This window comes from Panthera leo, chromosome B2, assembly GCF_018350215.1.
Source record: "Panthera leo isolate Ple1 chromosome B2, P.leo_Ple1_pat1.1, whole genome shotgun sequence".
Taxonomy (NCBI): domain Eukaryota; kingdom Metazoa; phylum Chordata; class Mammalia; order Carnivora; family Felidae; genus Panthera; species Panthera leo.
In genome coordinates, this window is record NC_056683.1 from 56,367,578 (window position 1) to 56,389,858 (window position 22,281).

General features: G+C 34.3%; 1 pseudogene; it reads right to left on the reverse strand.

Moving 5' to 3' along the window:
• Window positions 1–1,937: 1,937 nt before the first annotated feature.
• LOC122220697 lies at window positions 1,938–21,348 on the reverse strand (annotated as a pseudogene).
• Window positions 21,349–22,281: the final 933 nt, after the last annotated feature.

Consider the following 22,281-nt stretch of genomic DNA (forward strand, 5'->3'; position numbering starts at 1 on the left):
TTCATTATAGGTGTATAGAAATGAAACCAATTTCTGTACATTGATTTTATATCTTGTGACTTTGCTGAATTCATGTATCAATTCTAGCAGGTTTTGGGTGAAGTCTTTCGCTTTTCCACTTAGAATAGCATATCGTTTGTGAAGAATGAAAGCATGACTTCTTCCTTGCTAATTTGGATCTTTTACTTCTTTTAGTTGTCTGCTTGCTGAGGTTAGGACTTGCAACACTATGTTAAACAACAATGGTGACATCCCTGTCGTGTTCCTGATCTTAGGAAGAAAACTCAATTTTTCCCCACTGAGGATGATACTAACTGTGGGCTTTTCATATATGGTCTTTGTGATCTTGAGTTATGTTTCTTCTGTCCCTACTTTCTTGAGGGCTTTTATCAAGAAACGTGCTATATTTTGTCAAATGCTTTTTCTGCAGAGGATCATATGGTTCTTATTCTTTCTTTTATTAATGTGGTGTATCACACTGATTAATTTGTGAATATTGAATCAGCCCTGCAGCCCAGGAATAAATCCCACTTGATCATGGTGAATAATTATTTTAATGTACTGTTGAATTCAATTTGCTAGTATCTTGTTGAAAAATTTTGCTTATCATCAGAGAAATACAAATCAAAACCACAATGAGGTACCCCCTCACACTTGTCAGAATGGCTAAAATTGATAACTCAAGAAACAACAGATGTTGGAGAGGATGTGGAGAAAGAGGAACACTTTTGCAGTGTTGGTAGGAATGTAAACTGGTGCAGCCACTCTGGAAAACAGTATGGATGTTCCTCAAAAAATTAAAACTGGAATATATATATATATATAACAGAATACGACTTGGCAATCAAAAAGAATGACATCTTGCTATTTGCAATAATGTGGATGGAACTAGAGTGTATTGTGTTAAGCGAAATAAGTCAGTAATAGAGAAATATCATATGATATCACTCAGATGTGGAATTTGAGAAACACAACAGATGGACATAGGGGAAGAGAAGGAAAATAAGATAAAAACAGAGAGGGAGGCAAACCATAAGAGGTTCTTAAATACAGAGAACAAACTGAGGGTTGCTGGAGAGGAGGTGGGTGGGAGGATGGGCTAAATGGGTGATGGGCATTAAGGAGAGCATTTATTGTGATGAGCACTAGGTGTTATATGCAGGTGATGAATCAGTGAATTCTATTCCTGAAACCAATACTACACTGTATGTTAACTAACTTGAATATAAACTAACTACTAACTAACTAAATAAATAAAGAGGTGATTTGATAAATACAAATAAATGGTCAAGAGTTTTAAATGCAAAAGAGATAACAGGGTTCCATAAAGATTTTAAAAAACGGAAAAAGGTAGGAATACATAAAATTTGTCAACAATATTATTTAATCTTGTTAGAAAATAATTTGTGCTACGTAGTAAAGAAAGAGTGCAAGTAACAAAATTCATCTGCTTTTGTTCATTATTTTAAAATCACCTTATTTATTTATTCAAAGGGGCTTTCTTTAATCAGGTCATGGATTTATTGACACAGAATGGATCTTAATTTGCTTATAGAATGATATCTTTCTTATATATTTGTACATTTTGTCTTACTGAGAAATTTTAATATAATACTTTTATTTTAACATTTTTCTTGTTGTCAATGATGTTTTTTCCCTTTGTCCATAAATTTCATGTAAATTTTAGAATGGAGGTTTCCATATTCAATGGAAAGTAAGATTGTATTTGCAGTTGAACATCAAATATAAGACATCTACATCCCCATTTTAATGACTGTTGAGTAGTTTGTATCTTTTCTTCTTATTGTTTTTTCTCTTTTTGTCTTTATTATTTTCTTCTTATGGATAAGTTATTTTAAACTTGAAGGGTTTACTTTAGAATTCTTATTTAATTTTAATTTAAGTTAATAATTTATTTTATTTTATTTTGTTTTATTTTATTTTGTGGTTTTATAGACACAAATGAAACATGCACATAGGCTGTCTGAATATTCCTCTTTTTCGCTGTGCAGGATGGCATTAGGGTTGGTGACGCCGATGGCCAGTGGGCTGCTCTTTCCACAATGGCTTTGCAGTTCCTGCAAGAGATGCTGTGGGCAATCTCTTCACAGTAAGATTTGTTGCACATTTGCAGCACTTCAAGCTTTTTGACACTGTGGATGGGGAACTTCAGGAAGCCAATGGATCGCATGTGCTTTTCTTATTGCTCCCATAACCAATGTTGGGCATAAAGATTTAGCCCTTGAATCTTCTACACACCCTATTGTCAATGCCTCTGGGTTTCTGCCACTTGCACTTAATTTTGACATGTTGGTATGACTGGTGCTGGATAAACACCTTGGTCCTCTTTTTAACAATCTTTGGCTTCACCAGATAGGAAAGTGGCCATGACGCTGAAGAAGAGATGGCTGTCACCTCCACAGGCAGTGCCAAAGTAGAGCTAGAATTTTTATTTTAGCTCTTCTCAAAATTTGGCTTTTGTGTCATTTTCTTGAGATAGAACTCCCAAACATGAGTGGACATGAAGGCTATTATACATTAAAACCATAATCTTTCCATAGGCTATTCTCTGGACTGTTCTCAGACAACATGCTCGTATTCATAGGGGATCTAATAGAATTTACAGAAAGGATACATACAAGGTATAAAGTCAATATACAAACACGGATTGGATTTCTTTTTTTTTTTCTTTAAGTTAATTTATTTATTGTGAGAGAGAGAGAGTGAGCAGGGGAGAGGCAGAGAGAGAAGGAGAGAGAAAGAATCCCAAGCCATGCTCCACACTGTCAGCGCAGAGCCTGACGTGGAGCTTGAACTCATGAACTGCGAGATCGTGACCTGAGGGGAGATTGAGAGTTGGACACTTACCCCACTGAGCCACCCAGGAGCCCCTGTATTTCTTTATAGTAGCAACAAAACTGGAAATTGAAATTGCAAAAAATAGCGACAGCTACAAAGGATGGAAAAATAGTTAGTGATAAATACACATACAAAAATTACACAGAAAACTCCAAAACATTGCTGAGAAAATTAAGGATGTAAAAACATGGAGGGATATACTGTCATCATGACTTGTAAGGCTCTTTATTGTAAATATGCCAATTTTCCCTAAATTGATCTCCAAAATCAATGCAATTCTACTTAAAATCCCACTAGGAGTTTTAGCAAAAATTGACAAACTGATTCTAGAATTCATATGGAAGTTCATAAGGCACTGAATAGGCAAAACTACTTTGAAGAAGAAAAGCAATGTTGAAATTCTAACACAACACCATTTGAATATTTCCAATAAAGCTAGTTATAATGACAGTGTGGATGGTATTGGCATAAAGTTAGAAAACTAGATCTTTGTAACAGAATACAAGGAAAAGTGACTTCTTATAAAGCGGATGTGAAGTATTTCACTAGAGAAAGAGTCATCCTTTCAGTAAATTCTACTGGAACAATCACTTACCCATATGTGAAAAAAAATGAATTTTGTTCCATCCTGTGTATTACATAAAATAATTATTCAAAATGGGAAACAGACTTAATGTAGAATCTAATAACAATAAACTTTCTAAAATAAAACTTTTGAGAAAATCTTTATAAATAGTTAGATAAAGATTTCTTAGCACACTCTATTAAAAAAGTATAACCCATGAACCAAATTGATAAATTGACTTCATTAAAATTAAAAACTGCTCTTTCAAAAATATTAAGGGAATGAAAGACAAGCTTCAGATGGAGAGGAAATATTGCACTAATATATCTGATAGAGAACTTGTGTTTATAATGTGAAATAATAGGAAATTAAACTAATTATTTTAAATGGGCAGACTTAGACACTTCAGAGTAGTCGAATGGATGGCAAATAGGCCCATGAAAAAATGCTCAACAATGTTAGTAATTAGGAAAATGCAAACTAAAACCACAGTGTGATACCACTATATACCCATTAGAGGGTCTGCAGTTGAATAGATTCCCAGGATGTGGAATTAATGGAACTCGCAAGCAGTTCTTGTAGAAATGTAAAATGGTGCAACCGTTTTGGAAAAATATTGGCCAAAATGTCTGAAAATGTTAAACATATACCTACATACAGTCCAGCCTTTTTACTCCTAGATATTTACACAAAGAAGTGAAAGAATATGTCTCTACCAAAATTTTTAATAGTCCCAAATTGAAAGCAGTCCAATTGTCCATGCATAGGTGAATACATGAGCAAGTTATGCAATATCTATATAGTAGAATACTACTAAGCAATAAAGTGATTGAACTATTGATACACACATTAACATGGATAAACCACAAATAATTATTTTGCATAAAACAAGCCAGAAAAGGAGTAGCTAATATAAAATTCTAAAACACTGCAAACAAATTAATGGGACAAAAAAATAGATCAGTGTTTGCTGAGGGATGCAAGCAGTTGGAGTGAGGGAAATTTGGGGAGGGAGGAATTCCCAAAGAGGCATGAGAACACCTTTAGAGGTGTTTGACATGTTCCCTTTCTTGATTGTGTTGATGGTTTCACAGAAACAGACATATGTCAAAACACTACATTATACACTTTATGTGCAGTTTGTTGTATGTCAAATACATCTCGATAAAGCTGTTAAAATCAAATTTAAAAAAACATATAAAGACAGCATGAAGTAAAATTGCAGAAGGCAAATAAAAGTTGGAATATAACTGATATACATATTTTGAATATTTGTGTAGTGTTTTAGCGGGGAGCAGTGTCCAGAACTTCCTGCTCTCATTCATATCCTTAGTGATTTGTTCCTCTCTCACTCCATTGTGCTAATGTATAGCTTAACACCTCCAGTAAAAAGCACACTACTTTGGGATACAGTCATTTCAAATATCATCCTTCAGGGGCGCCTGGGTGGCTCAGTGGGTTAAATGTCTGACTTCAGCTCAGGTCATGACGGTTTGTGGATTTGAGCCCCGCATCAAGCTCTGTGCTGACATCTCAGAGCCCAGAGCCTGCTTCATATTCTGTGTCTCGCTCTCTCTCTCTGCCCCTCCCCTGCTTGCGCTATGTCTCTGTCTCTCAGAAATAAATAAACATTAAAAAATAAAAAAAAAAATTTAAAAAAAGAAATGTCATCCTCCTAGTAAGCCAGAATTCATTTTATTTTGAACTCTATCAGTGTTGTTCTGTCCTTCTAGACCCCAGACTTAATTATCTTCCTTTCCCATAGATACACCTGAAAATAGTTGAAGGAGGCTATATTGTATACTCTGAAGCCATCCCTTCTGTGATAAAAATATACCCAGTTTATTCTGTCATTTCAAGATATTACTTGACCCTATTCATCTCACTCAGGATTCCCTTGAGTTTGTTAGTGTCGCTCTTAAAGTATGGAATCCAAAACTGGAGGCGATAATCTGGATTTAATATGATCAGCACAGAGCACTAGGAGACTATAATCTTCTTTGTTCTGAGCCATACAACAGCCAAAGATTGGATTACCTTTTTTAGCAACAGTGTCATGCTGTCAGTTCCTATTGAACTTGAAGCTAAATAAAACTTCATGTTTTTCTTTTTCAGTAGAACTGCTATAAATCCTGTTTTTCCACTTTTTTAAAAATATAAAACCAACTGTTTGAACCTAAATGTAGGAATTTATATTTGCTCCTTTGAAATTACATTTTATGTTTCTCATTTCTGCCAATTGAGAACATTTTGAATCCAGTCTTCCCATCTACTATATTTATAGTTCCTGTTAGCTTTAGGTAATTTACAAATATCATACATAACATTTTATTTCATGAGAATTCCTTAGGCTTTATACTCCCCTCTAGCTACCAATTTACCTTTCACCTTCATTTCATAATTGCAGTAGACATATATTATTTATTTCCCAATGTGCCTTTCTTTAAGGAATCATCTCTTCTATAGAACTGGGAAGTTTGGCAAACTGCTCCTTCTCCACTAAAAAACTATGATCTACGCTAGTCAGTTCAAATATTCTATTTCAAGGCTACAGTGATTGGTTTGTGGATGGGCATATTACCTAATTACCTATCCTGGGCCCATCAGAATCCTCTGTGATATTTTTAGGCTAAATCAAATATAAAATACACTTCTTTGCTATTGGGTTTACATCACAATAACTGGGAGAATGTGACCATTCTATTTAGCATGAAGATGAAAATCTGTTGGGATTAGGACAGCATAAAACCAATTCCTAGCCATAGGAGGTTGGAGGGAGTGAGATAGCTGTGAAAATTTGTGTTAACCTTTGGATCCAACTGTAACTAGGTCACAGTTGTGCCTTAACATCCTTGTAATGTTGACTAATTCTGTTTCTAAACAAACTACTTTGATTTGGATGTTATATAGCTTTACTTTTTGCTGTTAATACTAATAAGAGTAATATATTTTATTATGGAATAAATACAAAGTATGGAAAAGCCAAATTTATATATATACAGATATATAATACTATATTATCGATATAGATATATCTTTAAAATAGTACTTCTTATTCCAACAGGCCCTCCATGAATAAGCACTTTTTGTTTATTTACTCTGTTCTGTGGAGAGTCAAATGATTGTCAGATATAACAGACACTGCCTGCTCTCCTAGAACTTAAAATTCTAGGTAAGATTTGCTCATGGCACACCTTGAATATATATTTTTGCAATTCATTACTCAGGTGATTTATTTTCTTTTTCTTCCCTTCTTCCTTTCTTCCTTCCTTCCTTCCTTCCTTCCTTCCTTCCTTCCTTCCTTCCTTCCTATTCTTTCTTTCTTTCTTTCTTTCTTTCTTTCTTTCTTTCTTTCTTTCTTCTTTCTAAAAACAAAGTAACAATTTCTCAAAACTTATTATTTCCTAGTTTCTTTTTACTAAATTTTACTATCATCTATGCTCCTGAAGTTACTGATAACTGGATTATGGCAGTATTACACCATAATATACAAGGGTACATCTCTATCCAACTCTCATTCAGTGACTTCATGAAAGATGAGATCAGCCATGATGAGAGTATTTGCACCATAGACATTGGCAAACACTACAAATGAGGCCTCCCTCCAACCCCACCCACCTTGTTATGAATAGTTTATCAGTACACCAAGGAGTAGAGTAATAGAAACAGAAAGCATTAAATGCTGCTATGGACCTCTTGGTTCTCATGCTTTAAATATGTTACCCTATTTACATATTTTTTCAAGTATCATTAACTTACAGCATCATATTTGCTTCAGGTATATAATAGAATGATTCAACAATTCTGTACCTTATATGACCCTATTTAAATCTCACAATAACATTGTGAGCCAAGGACTATTTTTATTCTCATTTTAAAGGTGAGAAAATAAGGTACAAAGAAGTTAAATAATTCTGCTGAGGTAGTACAGTTAGTAAGTTACAAACTGACAGTGTAAAAAACTCCCATCTCTGTGTCTTGGCATCACACAAGAACTTACAACTTATGAACTATGAATGATATCTTACATTTTGTTAAAGGGTTGGGCAAAGATTTCTTTAGTTCAGATATTTGAAAGGACTCCCCAGAAAGGCTTTTTATTCCTTCATTTTCTAGCTTGAACATTCTTAAAAGAACAAACAATAAACAAAAGACTCTAGCAATTATCTTTAGCTTCTAAAGATATAATCCCGTAACACTGTAAGGTTTTCATATCGTTGAAATTTTCAGTATATTGTCGTATCATTTTTTGTTAGCATTGTCTTTGTTATTTGATGCTCACTTCAAATTCACATTTTTGCCTTTTTTCTTCTTTTCTTTGCTTTTCTTTCCTTTTTCTTTTCTTTTTTTCTTGAGAGAGAGAGAGAGAGAGAGAGAAAGAGAGAGACAGAGTGTGAGTGGGGGAAGGGCAGAGAGAAGGAGACACAGAATCTAAAGCAGGGTCTGGGCTCTGATTTGTCAGCACAGAGCCTGATGCTGGGCTCGAACTCACAAACTGTGAGATCATGACTTGAGACAAACTTGAATGCTTAAGCTACTCAGCCACCCAGATGCTCCATATTTTGTTGCCTTTTTTCAAATCTGAGTTTTTCATGGAGCTAATTGGTCAAACATGCCGCTTTCTTGGATATTTTCTATTTTCCATTTTTCTTTCTCACTGAGGTTATTCAGAATTATGTAGTCAGATTTGAGGGATGTTTTTCTGAAATTTGTATGGTTGTTGGGTCATAATGCTTCTTACATCTGCTGTTAGGACAAGCTTCCTTCTCTTGGGATATTCAAACACTCTTTCCTAAACTCTTTGGCCCTGTAGGACTATAACCCTATATTCCTTTCCTTTGATTTTGCAAATATTAAGATGGTATTCTTTTTTCTGTGTGTAACCATTATTTCTATAAACATATCTTTTCATTATTAGTAAAACTGAATTTCAAAAGTAATGCTTTTCATCATTGTTTCTTATATGCTCTGAAATTATCAACAAATTAATTCAAATATGTCAAACCTTTTTTATATATTTTACTTTCTGTATTTTAATTTCACATAGATTCAACCTCATAGATGCTTAAATATGTTGTCGTAAAATGATGAGTCAATCTTGAATGTGAGTACTGGATTTCTCTTTTACCAGGTTTAAAACCTTCAACAAATTAAGGTCTATTATATTAAAAAATAATATAAAAGATTGCATTAGCTACTATATAACTGTAGCAATATTACTTTTATTTATTTATTATTTATGCAACATCACTTTTATTAATTTTTTAATGTTTATTCATGACAACAACATGTATAAAGTGCCTAAATTATATATCAGATTCTATGCATACAGACTTGCTATACATATCTGTAAATATAGAATATATAAACTAATTGTTTCATTTTACACATTGTCAAATGGAGCTAAGAAAAGTTAAGTGATTTATCTAAGACCATCCTGTTGGTGGCAGATCGAAGATTCACATTTAAGTTTGTTTGATGCTAAAATCTTTTCCCACTATATTGTGCTAACTATTCCAGTCTACATCTGGGAGCCCAAATATTTTGAAGTCAAGACTTAGCTTCTAAGTAGGCATATCCATAACAAGATGTAATATTCTCTAGATATAAGTGTAAATCACATTCATATAATGGCCCACTGGTAATTTTATATTAAGTCATATACATGAATAGATGGACAAATGGATGGATGGATGAATAGATAATTCCAGTTCTTGGTACTTAGTCAAATTAAGAACTATGCCATCCCGCCCTGGCAATCCCAATATATTGATATGCAGAACATTTTCAACTAATCTGCTGGGGAAATAGGAAAGAAAAAGTAGTCAACAAAAAGAAAAAGCGTCATCTCTTTCATGCATAAATAAAATTTAAATTGATGTGATACTAGTCAAGCCTTATTCATTAATAACTAGCATATTGCATTAGATTTCAGCTGGATTAATTAGTGCACTCTACTTGTTACAAGTATAGTTTCTCATATTACTTTTAATGACATTTTTAGGCTGTTAAATTGCCAGTGAATGCAGAACCTGAAATATCAACATTCTTTCAAAATGTTAATTTTGCTGATTATGAAAGGAAATATTATTGTGTGAAAAGAATATGGAGCCTGGGGTCTAAAGACCATGGATTAAATCCTGAATCTGACATTTACTCAATTTATCAGGCAAATTATTTCATTTTTATGACTTAGTTTTCTCTTTACTGAAATTGTGGGAAATGATATTTCTAAAATGAGATTATGCAGGTGAAGGACTTTAGAAGCTATAGAGTATCCTGAAATGATACCATCACCGCCATCAAGGTACTAAATATATCCATCACTTCCCTAAATTTTATGGTGGTTTTGTGTAGTACTTGTTATCATGAAATGATATACCTATTGAGGAGATCAATTTGCATAGGAAGAAGAGAACGTACTGAGAGCTATGAGTCCAGACCTTAACTTCTTCACTTCTGTAGTTCATTGACAAAACTTACTGATAAATTAATTACCATTGGCAAGAAAGGGAAGGAAAACTCAATATGAAGAAAGCTACTGTTACTCTGGACTGGTGCCCTATACTCCACAGAAGAGTTCTAAAGTTCTGAGGTGATAAATAATGCATTGATTAGCTTTCTATATAACAAACCATCCTAAAACTTAGAGGCTTAAGACAACAATCATTTGTTACTTCTCACATGTCTATGGTTTATGTGGTGATTTTGCTGATCTGAGCCAGGCTTAGCTGATCTTAGCTCATGTTGCTCTAATGGCTGGGTTCTAGTTCATCTCAGAGCCTTCACTCCCTATATGGTTTGGTGAAGGAGCATAACGTCACTCTTCATTCAGTTGGTTAGCCTGAGCCTGTTCAAATGGCAGCAACAGAGTTTTAAGACAATGAGAAGAAGGGTGCAAGGCCTTCTGAGGCCTCAGTTTGGAATTTGTATAGCATCACTTCCATCATATTCCATTGGTCAAAGCAAGAGACAAGACCATCCCAGATTCAAGGAATAGAAGAATAACCTCCTTTTTGATGGAAGGAGCTGCAAAGCCACACCAAATGGAGTTGGATTAGGAAAGGGTAGGAAATGGTGCCAGTTTCTGGAGCTAACTTGTTACAGTGGTATGACTGAGGAACAATGGCTGCACAGGCTTGATTAAAAAGCTGTAGCCTTAGGAACTAAAATCTGTGAAACCCACTGAACTCTGTGAAAAACAACTTTACAGGGAGAGTTTTCAGCAGAGGCAAATACAGTGAATCTGACCCTCCAATTACTTCTTCACATGATGTTTGGAAGCATGACTGATCTTTCTTAAGAGTTCTGCCTTCTTTGGATAGTTTAAGCTCAAGTAGGGCCTCAACAGAGAGATCTGGATGTCTTGATATAATTTGACAGATAGATGCTATCGTATTATTTTATATATAATATATAAACTATATAATATATAACTATAAACATATATAAACTGTATATTATATAAACTCCATGTTAGAACACATATTTAAAATACTAAATATGGCCATAAAGAGAATAGTAGTATATATACATACCTATATATAACCTACACATATATATACATATATATACATTTACATATATATGTATTTACACATAGATATATACTTATCCTTACATATGTATTTTATATATAGTCTAGTTTTTTATATATAGTCTAGTTTTTTATATACAGTCTATTCTGTTATTGAGCATAGAAATGATGACTTTTAAGTGCCACATAGCTTATATATCATTAAACTACACAAGCATACCTTCTGAAGCTAAAGAATTCATGCTTAGCTTCTCCTTTTCTGCAGAAAAACTATATTTTTGAATGTCCCCTAAGGAAAATTGGAGTTTCACATGTACCTTATAGTCTTTTTTGTTAAGCCAAACTATCCCAAGCGTGGTCTTCAAATTTAGTTGAAAGCTTTTTATCGTTTTTTTAAATGTTTATTTATTTTTGAGAGAGAGAGAGAGAGAGAGAGAGAGAGCGAGCATGCAAGCCGGAAAGGGGCACAAAGAGAGGGGGAGATAGAATTTAGAAGCAAGCTCTGGGCTGATAGCAGACAGCCCATGTAGGGCTTGAACTCAGAAGCCGCGAGACCATGACCTGAGCTGAAATCCGAGGCTTAACCGACTGAGCCACTCAGGCTCCCCGCTTTATCATTTTTTTTGAATAATTCTATAATAGATGGATAAGAGTGTCATTTTAATTTTGAGGATAATCAGTTTAGGTGATAATCTTTTAAATTCAGATTGTAAAACACTGCATTTTAATTTGCACGCCACTCCAACTGCGAACATTTTATCTTATTTATTAAACAGGATTTTCAAATACAACTTTTCTTTCCTCAAAAGGGACTATGGAGGAAAGGAGAATGAATAGTCAATAATAAACTTATTTAGAAAAAAAAATGCGATTTCTAAGTCCACAGTGTGTTTTTAGTTATATATGCAAGTATCTATATTTTACATGGTTTTGTGTATGTTGGACTTATACTAGTATTCAGGAAAATAAGGTGATTTTAATTGTCTTGTTTTTGTTTTTGTTTTCTTTGTAGCATTGATCCATGAGTCTCTTAATTATAACAAAATCTTTGTAAACTAAGGGCTGTAAATAACTATATGTTACAGCCTAAAGGACACATGGGCTGGTTATCTACTCTTTCAGTTACAGTAACTTCTTGCAGATTACCTCCCCACTGCATCTACCTCACTATTTATGACTCAGTTTATGAAAGGGCTTAGTCTTCCTTCAGAAGCAGATCACCAAAAGACTAAAGATTTAACCTAAAATATTCCATTATTCTGGACAGGAAAAGTAGATTATTCCATCATTAAAGCAAACTCATATACATCTGATGAGCCATATATTTTTTAAAAAGACAGGCTTGTTTTTGCTTTACTTTATCATAAGGATTTACCAATTTTCACGGCATGTCTAGCTGTATTTTATAATAAATGACCATAACCTCTTGACTGCTATGGAAATTATTTCTCTGCATTTTTAATTTGAAGAAATTCTAAAAACAAGTACACCCACAAGAGATATGTAGATATGCAATAGTGCAAAGCTTACCAGGCTACCTCACAAGATTTCTATGATGTGAAGAATTTGTTGATATTACACAATAAGCTAGAAGAATATGAGCCATCAAGATGTTCAGTAAGACCATTGCTTTGATATTCCTTTCAGTTGTTGAAGGATGTCTTGAAATGCATTTTGCTGTGTAAATGTTATTATGACATTTCATCCTGATGGTGGTACTGTGATATTTCACTCAGCCTAAGATGAATCAAGAGGACATGAGGTCAAAGGGACTGGTGAAGATCAATGAAGTAACATCTGGGCAGGAAGAAGGAAAATCAAGCAGAGCAAACTCTAAGAACTAAGCCAACAATTTTAGGGGGGTGGTTATCAGGCTGACCCTACTTCTGCTGATAATTTACATTAGTTCACCAGGCAGAGGGAGGAGCAGTTTGGAGAAATGGGTTATTTTCAAGTTCTTTCTGCATTCTATCTTTATTATTTAACTTTAACATGTGAGTAATTTTCATAATATTTGATATCCAAAATGCCCTAAAATATGAAAAGGAAGTGTTCAGTTACCTGTCAGTCTGCTTCGGTGTTTGACAAAAATGGTAGAAAAAACATTAGGATTTAAATAAATCTCTCATTCTTTCTCTACCTCCAGTTAAGTTCTCCAGATAGTCATGTTTTCATCTAGTATGTGTCAGATTTGCACTAGCTCTTTGGAAAATGGATAAGGGGATTGCAGGGATCCTGTTCATGACAACTTAAAAAGTTATTTCCATAAGAGCTTCCAACGTGGTAAATGTCCTATACTAATCAGTGTTGCACTTAGCTCTTGACTGAAAGATCTGTTTTTAATGTAATGAAAAATATTTTAGAAGTAAATAGAGTGATAGGCTATTGATAGATAGTTATATAAACAGAGAGATATATAGAAATAAAGACAAATAGGTAAAGCAAGCATAAAGAGTATAACACCTTAGAAGGGTGAAGAGAAAAGAAATCTATAATTTATGTCCATTATTGTTGATGTTTCTGGATAAATCATCTTGAACTTGAAAATTATATTTTCTAAAATCATACAAAACCTCTAAGTCAGGTTTCTAAATATACTTTTTCTCATATGTAATTAATCAAGAGTAGATTTTTATCTGTTATCTTTACCTTAATAGGCACTTAATCAGTGGATTCAGCCCTAAAGGCAGCGGCAATCTGAGTGTGTCTAATGCAAATGCATTTGAAAGACTCATTCTTTGGTTCAGAATATAAATGTTACTGTTGAGAAGTAGATGTTTTCTTTTTGAAGGTTTTTACACTAAATACAAAAAGTATTTGCATGGCTTGCAATGCTCAGAAGCAGTAGTTTTCTGTGCTTGATCTATTTAAAACACTTTACGTTTTAACAGTTTTAATATTCTCTGGTCATTGCAATAAAGTGATAAGGAAAATAGCTTCCAGCAGGTCCAGACGCCTTCTCTGTAAATCAATAAATATGTTAGTGTTGATATTTTTATAACTGGACAAAGGAACACAATTTTCATCAACTATCATCAAAGCCCTGAATATTCAATAGGGTATACTTCTTTTGAAGAAAAAAAATTATTTAATTCTTATTTGTAATTCTTTTAAAAACACATCATGTCTTAATTTTGTTTATATTACCTTTTCTATGCATAAAGTAAGACAATTCTATTGAGTAAAATTCTACTGAGAATTAATATGGACTGAGTACTTCGGTATGCTATCTCCTTTTTTACCTGCACACCTAAAACTAAGTCATAGTAGGAAATATGTTTACTTTTTAAACTGTAGCCACTTAAAGCTTAACAAAATTTATTAGCTCTTGAAAACTGCTTCCCTTCATAATGATATATTAACCAGCAAAATGAGCAATGAAAGAATAAGCAACCAATCATGGCCACTGAAAAGAGATATTTATAATGTCATGCTTATACTAACTTATGTGACATTGCATAAAAGTGTGTCAGCTGATTTTTAAAATTAGTCAAGTGTCTTGAGGGTTTAAAAAGAGGTAAAATGAGCCAAAATATTTTCTAAGGAAAGGGTATTTTAGAAAGTTTAACAAAAATATCTCGTAAAACTTCTATTTACAATACATTAGATTTAATTTTATAAAAATTTATATTTCAAAAATGACTTACTGAAGGGATGTCAGCACTGGTGCAGTGGGAAGGCCCAGGTTCACATTCCCCCATAGAAACACCGAACTGGTAATAATATAGGACCAAAATTACCTTTGTGAGAACTCCAGAAGCCAGTTAAGAAGGTGAGCACCTCAGGTAAGAACAAAGCCAGAAAGAGTTGGATAGAAGACAGTAAGAATGTTCTTTGTATTTGCCCATCATAGTCTGTCTACTCCCTGGCACAGCACAGCATGATGTGGAGAAAACCCCAAACTCTCAGACTTCTCCCTCCACTCAGGAGAGAGAGAGAGAAGCATGGACTGAATCTAATGATCTGCTTTATCAGAGAGCTCCCCAAGGGAATGGTTTCTGCCTTGACTGATGCGGCACACGGACATAATTGGCAGTTTAGTGTCAGACCAAGGGGCTCTGAGACAAAGGCAAGCATCCCTTCTTGTGGCTCCACTAGCAGACTACTTTACTGCACATAGTCACCAGGGGGCGGAAGAGATTACAAGATACAGAAAACAAGGTGGCAAATTCACCTGACTGGGAAATTTCATGGTCAAGCCCAGAAAAGGTTTAGACACTCCCCTAAATCTCTGACTAGGCTTATTAGCCAAGGTTTTCCTTTGTATGAAGATAGTAAAGATGGAAACATATGGCTTTTTTATTGTTCTTGTTGTTTTAATTTTTTAAAACTACTCTTTTAGAACAATTTTAGCCAAATATAATCTCCTATTCTGTAAATTGACTTCATGCTGTTGATTATTTCCTTGCTGTGTAGAAGCTTTTTATTTGATGCAATCTGAATTGTTTAGTTTTGCTTTTGTTGTCTGTTCTTTTGGGGTCATATTTAAAAAAAAAAATCTTTGCCCAAACCAAAGTCAACAAGATTTTATCCACTGTTTTCTTCTGCTACTTTTCTGGTTTCACATTTTACATTTAAATTTTTAATCCATTTTGAAAGTTTTTTTTTCTTTCAAATAATGAGAGATAAGGGTTCAGTTTAATTCTTATGCATGTGAATATCCAGTTTTGCCAGTACCATTTACTGAAAAGACTATCCTTTCTCCATTGTATGTTCTTGGCAACCTTGTTGATGGCTATTATCAGAAAGACAAAGGGTAAAGAGTGTTAATGTTTACACATAAATGAATATTATTTAGTCTTAAAAAAATAGAGGAGGAGAGAATCTTGTTATTTGCAAAAACAATCAACAAAATGAAAATGGAAATGCAACCTACAGAGTGGGAGAAAATATTTACAAATCATATGTCTGATAATAATATCCAGAATATATAAAAAGAAATCCAATAACTCAAGAATCAAAGACAAAAAAAAACTATTTAAAAATTGACGGACTTGAATAGATATTTCTCCAAAGAAGATGTACAATTTTCCAGAAAACATTTGAAAAGATGCTCAATATCACTAATTATTAGAGAAACACAAGTTAAAATCACAGTGACATATTGCTTCACATCTATTTGATGGCTACTATCAAAAATACACAAAATAACAAGTGTTGGGAGAATGTGGAGAAATGAGAACCCATGGATACTCTAGGTGGAGAAGTAACATGGTGCAGTCACATTGGAAAACAGTATGGAGGTTCCTCAAGAAACTAAAAATAGAATGATTTTTAGCAACCCAGGAATGCTTATGATCCAGGAATCCCACTTCTAGGTATATATCCAAAATAACTAAAAGCAGAATCTCTAAGAAATAATCTACATACTCATGTTCATTGCAGCATTATTGACAGTAGTCAAGAAGTAGAAACAATGCAAATATCCATCAGTAGATGGATGGATAGACTCAATGTGGTATATACATAAAACACAACGTTATTCAGCCATCTAAAAGGAAGGAAACCCTGCCACATGCTACTACATGGATGAACCCTAGGTACATTGTGTTGAGTGAAATAAATCAGCCACAAAAAGACAATACTATATGATTTCATTCATATGAAGTATCTAAAGTAGTCAAGTTCATAAAAATAGAAAGTAGAATGGTGGTTCCTAGAGGCTGGAAGAGGAGGAAATGGGGATTGTCGTTCAGTGGGTATGGAGGTTCAGTTTTGCAAGATGAAAAAGTTCTAGAGTTTTGTTGCACAAGTGAATATAGTTAATGCAACTGAACCACACACTTAAAAATGGTTAGATGATGGGGCTCCTGGGTCACTCAGTTGGTTAAACGTCTGCTTCAGCTCAGGTCATGATCTTAAGGTTTGTGAGTTTGAGCCCCACGTTGGGCTCACTGCTGTCGGCTTACAGTCTGCTTTGGACCCTCTGTCTCCTTTTCTTTCTGCCCCTCCCACTGTCATGCTCTCTCTCCCTCTCTCTCTCTTACTCAAAAACTAATAAACATTAAAAAATGTTTAAGATGGTAAATTTTATGGAGTGTTCCTTTTACCACGATTAAAAACAAATTTTAAATGTGTTTTTCTGATAATTACAATGTTTGAAATCTAAGAAGTCATATCATGATTTACAGGATACTGTACTCTAGACTGGCAATTCCAAAAATACTGCCTGAGGACTTACCTGCATGAGTCCTTTACAGGGCATCTGTGAGGTCAAAATTGTTTTCAAGTATACTAAAATGTCACATGCCTTTTTTATAGTTTTTAGTTTTTCAGTTTCACATGCACAGTGCAGGCTACATGATGAATCCACAATTATCCAGAAAGGCTATTAAAAAATTCTTTTTTCACTTACATATTTAAACAAAGCCAGAACTTCCTCATAAACTTCACCAAACAACACATAGCACTAAGAAGAACATAGAAGTAGACATGGAAATCTGACATCTTCTATTAAGCCAGATATTAAAGAGGCTTACAAAAATATAAACTATGCAAATTTTACAGAATTTGGAGAAAAATCAAATTTGATTTTAAAAAATAAATAGTTATTTTGAATTACAAATATATTCTTTATGTCACTATGTGTAGTGTTTATTATTGTCATGTAAAAAAATTGATTTTACAAACAAGGTGAGTATATTTAACAATACTAAACTGTATACTTAAAAATGGTCAGTTATAAATTTGATGTTAAGTGTGTTTTGCCACAATTCAACATTAAACATGAATTAATAAATATTTTTGAAGTCTCTTAGTTTTAATTTCCAGTAGTATAAATATCAGTAATAAATATAATCCACATAAACAAAAACCTTCTTGAAATCTTCACTAATTTGGGGGTATGAAAGTGTTCTGAGACCAAAAAGTTTGAGAAATTGCTGCTTTAAACATCCTTGCTATGTGAGCCTATTATGAAGTTAGAATTAAAATCTATTGTAAAAACAAACAGAAACACAATTCCCTCAGAAAAATTTAACAGTAATCTTCTTGAGACAAATAGAGATAGGCTTTTTAGAAATTATGTATCAATCCATTTTCTTCAACACAGGCTGCAACAGGTGTGATAGCAGCAGCCAAAGTAGCAGGTGTGCTGAAAATCTGAAATTCATGTTTCCGTCATCCCATTGCACAGTGCAAGTTTTTCCCATGTGTTCATAAGTCACACTGTCCATTGAATTTTGATGGATGAGGTAGAAGTGATGTAAAGCTCTTCTCAGAAAAAGAGAATATGGATGTTCCCCTCAGTAAACAAAACAAATTTCAGTCTTAAATAAATAGTAGTCCATGTGGTATGTAATAGATCTGAATTTCTCATCTATTTTGCCTTTACATTTTGATCTCATCAAGTAGCAATTTTCATCCATATAGCCTCAAAACGACACTATCGCTTCTATAACAAAAGGGGCTGAGAATGAGAAAATAACAACAACCTCTTTTTTACTGCCTTGGTAAAGAAGCATAATTATTAACAACAATGTGTTATATTGCATACTAGCTGTATTTGTAGTAATTCGGTGCAAGAAAAAGAAATACCTCCTCCTAAGACAGTGTTAGAGAATTTTGGGGAAAAACTTTTAATTTTTATTTTATTTTGTTTTATTTATTTTTTGAAGTTTATTTATTTTTGAGAGAGAAAGAGAGAGAGAGAGAGAAAGCACCAGAGCAAGACAGGGGCAGAGACAGAGAGGGAAAGTGAGAAAGAGAGAGAGAGAGAGAGAGAGAGAGAGAGAGAGAGAGAGAGAGAGTCCCAAGTAGGCTCCACACCGTCCACACAGAGCCTGATGCAGGGCTTGAACTCACAAACTGAGATCATGACCTGAGACGAAGTCAGGCGCTTAACCAACTAAGCCACCCAGATACCCCACTTATTTTTATTAAAAAAAAAATAAAACACTGGATGATGTTGGAGTTCAAATAAGCTGTACATAGACAGTACACTCAAAAAAGTTGTTTCATGAGGCCCATGAGTTCTTTTACTGCTATGACTTCTTATCTCTGCCACTCATTTCTTTCCCAGTTTCCTTTGCTTTCCATTAACAGAATGTTTATGTTACCTTCCACTGGCGTAACAATCATAAGCAGTGACTTTCAGAATGGGAATGCCAAACTTTTTCTATAAAAGGCCACAGAGTAAACAGATGTGTCTTTGGCAGCCAGGCCATCTCTATAGCAATACTCAACTCTGTCATTGCATACAAAAAACAGCCATAGACCATGCATATATCATGCATACGACCTACCTAAGTGTTCCAATAGATGTATCCAAAAAACAGCCACAGACCATGCATATATCATGCATACGACCTACCTAAGCATTCCAATAGAACTTTGTTTACAAAGAGAGTCTGGGGTACATAGATTTAGTCCAAGGGCCAGTTTTCGAACCCTTTTCTTAGAACATTGCTTCTTACTGTCTTGCCATTAGTAATACATTATGTGAGGCAATTAGGTCTTTTTGTGTTTCCATGCGAGTTGTCTCCTCTAAGACAACAAGAACAACAAACAAGCGTTGATATGAATAGATCACTGAAAATTGATTAAACATAATAGAAATGCTGTTGTTACAATATCATTGTTCATAAAACTCTCCTCTACTCCTTTTTGATGTTTGCCCAGGATCACGAACACTCAATCCATATAGTTAGGCTGATTCTGTTTGCAGTTAGTTTAACCACCCACTGGCCCTGACAACCCAGTTATTGGAGATTACCTTGTAAACCAGTTAAGGTTGAAAAGAATTTTTCTCCCATCTTCTATATTCACTAAAGGTCACATATAGAAAAATAGAATTTCACAAATTCCCAACCCACCTAAAAGTGTACCCTGTGGTAAGCAAATCCCCCACCGTCATAAACACCATTCTACTGTTGCCATTTAGAAATTTACTGCATTTCACAGTCCAATGGCTCAGTAAAAGCAATTTTTATTTTTACTTCCTGTATCAACCTGTGTGAAAATCTTTCTGTGTCAGAGAGGCAGTAGGAGGCAAACATTAAAGTACTTTTTTTTTTATTTTACTGTCAGAAAAATAGGCTTCAAAACACTGTCTATCTCAAAATGTTGACAGTTGAAGGACCAGTGAGAAGTAATCTAAAGATCAGGTTATGACACTGTAATAAATGTTAACACATTAAAACATTCTTAGTATCAAATTCATAAAAGCTGTTAATAGAACTCCAGTTTTTCTGGCTTACTCAAATATGTTTTCACTGATTTTCCTATCCATAACTCTTCTACCTTCATCTAACTTTCTTTACTTCTTAGTCTCTTCTATGATCTCGTACTACATTTCTTACATTATCCTTATCAGTGGTTCTTTTCACAAGGGCATACAAAATGCTCCATGTTTACAAACCATAGGAAGAAATTCACGGTCCACTGAAGGTCAGGAATAGGAGTTTGATTGTTTAAACTGCCGGAGAAATCAATTTTCTTTTTCTCTCTCTGTGTCATTTTATCTCTTGTCCTCCTGTAGTCGTTCTCCAATTTATTCAAACTCTGATGGTCAGAAACTTCCAAGATTGCTTATTTCTGATTTTATCATATATGAGATTCCTTTCATGTCTTTCAAGGTCATTAGTAATTTAGTTCCATCACAATTAGCCAGTCCCAGAATGTGTCCTCTACTTCAAGGCTCACTAGGGATCTTATCCTCAAGGACACTAAAGTAATTTAAAAAAAATTTTTTTAACATTTGTTTATTTTTGAAATTCAGAGAGGGGCAGAGTATGAGCAGGGGAGGGGCAGAGAGAGAGGGAGACACAGAATTCGAAGCAGGCTGCAGGCTCTGAACTATCAGCACAGAGCCCGACGTGGGGCCGAACTCACAAACTGCGAGACCATGAACTGAGCCGAAGTCAGATGCTCAACCGACTGAGTCATCCAGGCTCCCCTAAAGTAATTTTTACTATGTTTTTGCTATTGAGCTATTCATCAGTAATGATACAACAACTCAGTCTATCTACCCATCGAAACCCCATTCAAATCTCAAATCCTGGAGACATCCTTTCTCTCTACCAAATTCTTAATTTCCTTTTCATCCCCAAACTCTCCCACTCCAGGTTAAGCTAACATTTCTTACAATGATCTACATATGTTCAATGATTTGGTTCCCCATTACCTCTCTTACTTTATCACCCAGTGTTCTTTCCCTATTCAAACCACTCTCACTATTCTGCCCCCTTGAACATACATGATCCTGCCATGAGGTCTTTGTACTTGACCTCCCCTCTGCCTGGCATATGATGTTCCAGTTAACTGCATGGCCAGTCAGTTCAGCTCCTTCACTTCCTTCAGATTTATATTCAGTGAACCCTTCACTGGACACCGTATCAAAATTCCTCACCCCATCCTGTTGACATTCATACACTCCGTTCTTCCTCATGTTTCAACTTAGCATTATTTACTCTTTAATGTATTTACTTCTTTATCTTGCTTATTGTCTGCTCTACTTCACTGTAAGTCATTCAAAAATATCTTTTTTAATGAGTTTTATTCAATACTGTATGCTCAACACCTAGAAGAGTACCTGAAATGAGGTGCTCCATAGATGTTTGCTGAGTAAATGAATATCAGGTGCAAGATTTAAGACTTCATATTTCACTTTGTTTTCCTGGCCTTTATTATTCCCTGCATGATACTGATCTGCCCCAACTAGATTGTCAGAATGTGAGGTCATGGCCTGGGTTTCATCTTTTGTGTTCCAAAATATCTAGAACAGTGCTAAGTAGTATGGAAAGAATTCAATATACATACAGGCTTTGATATCTTATTAAAGTCCTATAAGTGAAAAAGAGGATGTGAATTTACCAAAAATAGAATAAGCTCACTGTTTGGTTACAATAAGCTCCAGAATAAGTTTCTGGAAAACATTTTTCTGCTTAGAATGAAGAATTAAAAACCAAGTTTCATTTACTACCATCTCTCCTCAGTAATTCTCTATCCTTATTTAAACACTGAATATGGATAATTCAGGATATCTTAAAATGTGAGGAAGAGAAAGGTGAGCAGGCCAACAGAAAACTGAGGGACGGCTGAAGGGAGATTTCCACACACTCTAACAAAATCTTAGGTCAATATTTCCTCCAGAATAAAAATAACTTCATGCAATATTAATTTAATATTAAAATAGCCTCTAACCAGTTTCAGACCTATGGGTGTTACACTTTAATTGTATGCAAACTTACATTTTATTTTTGTTAAATATTTTGCTCCACCTAGAAGCATTATTACCTAACCAAAGCGCTTAAATTGTACACAGTGACCTCAATTTAGCAGTAAGAAAAATCTGTGACTTAATGCATGTACAGTAGCTTGT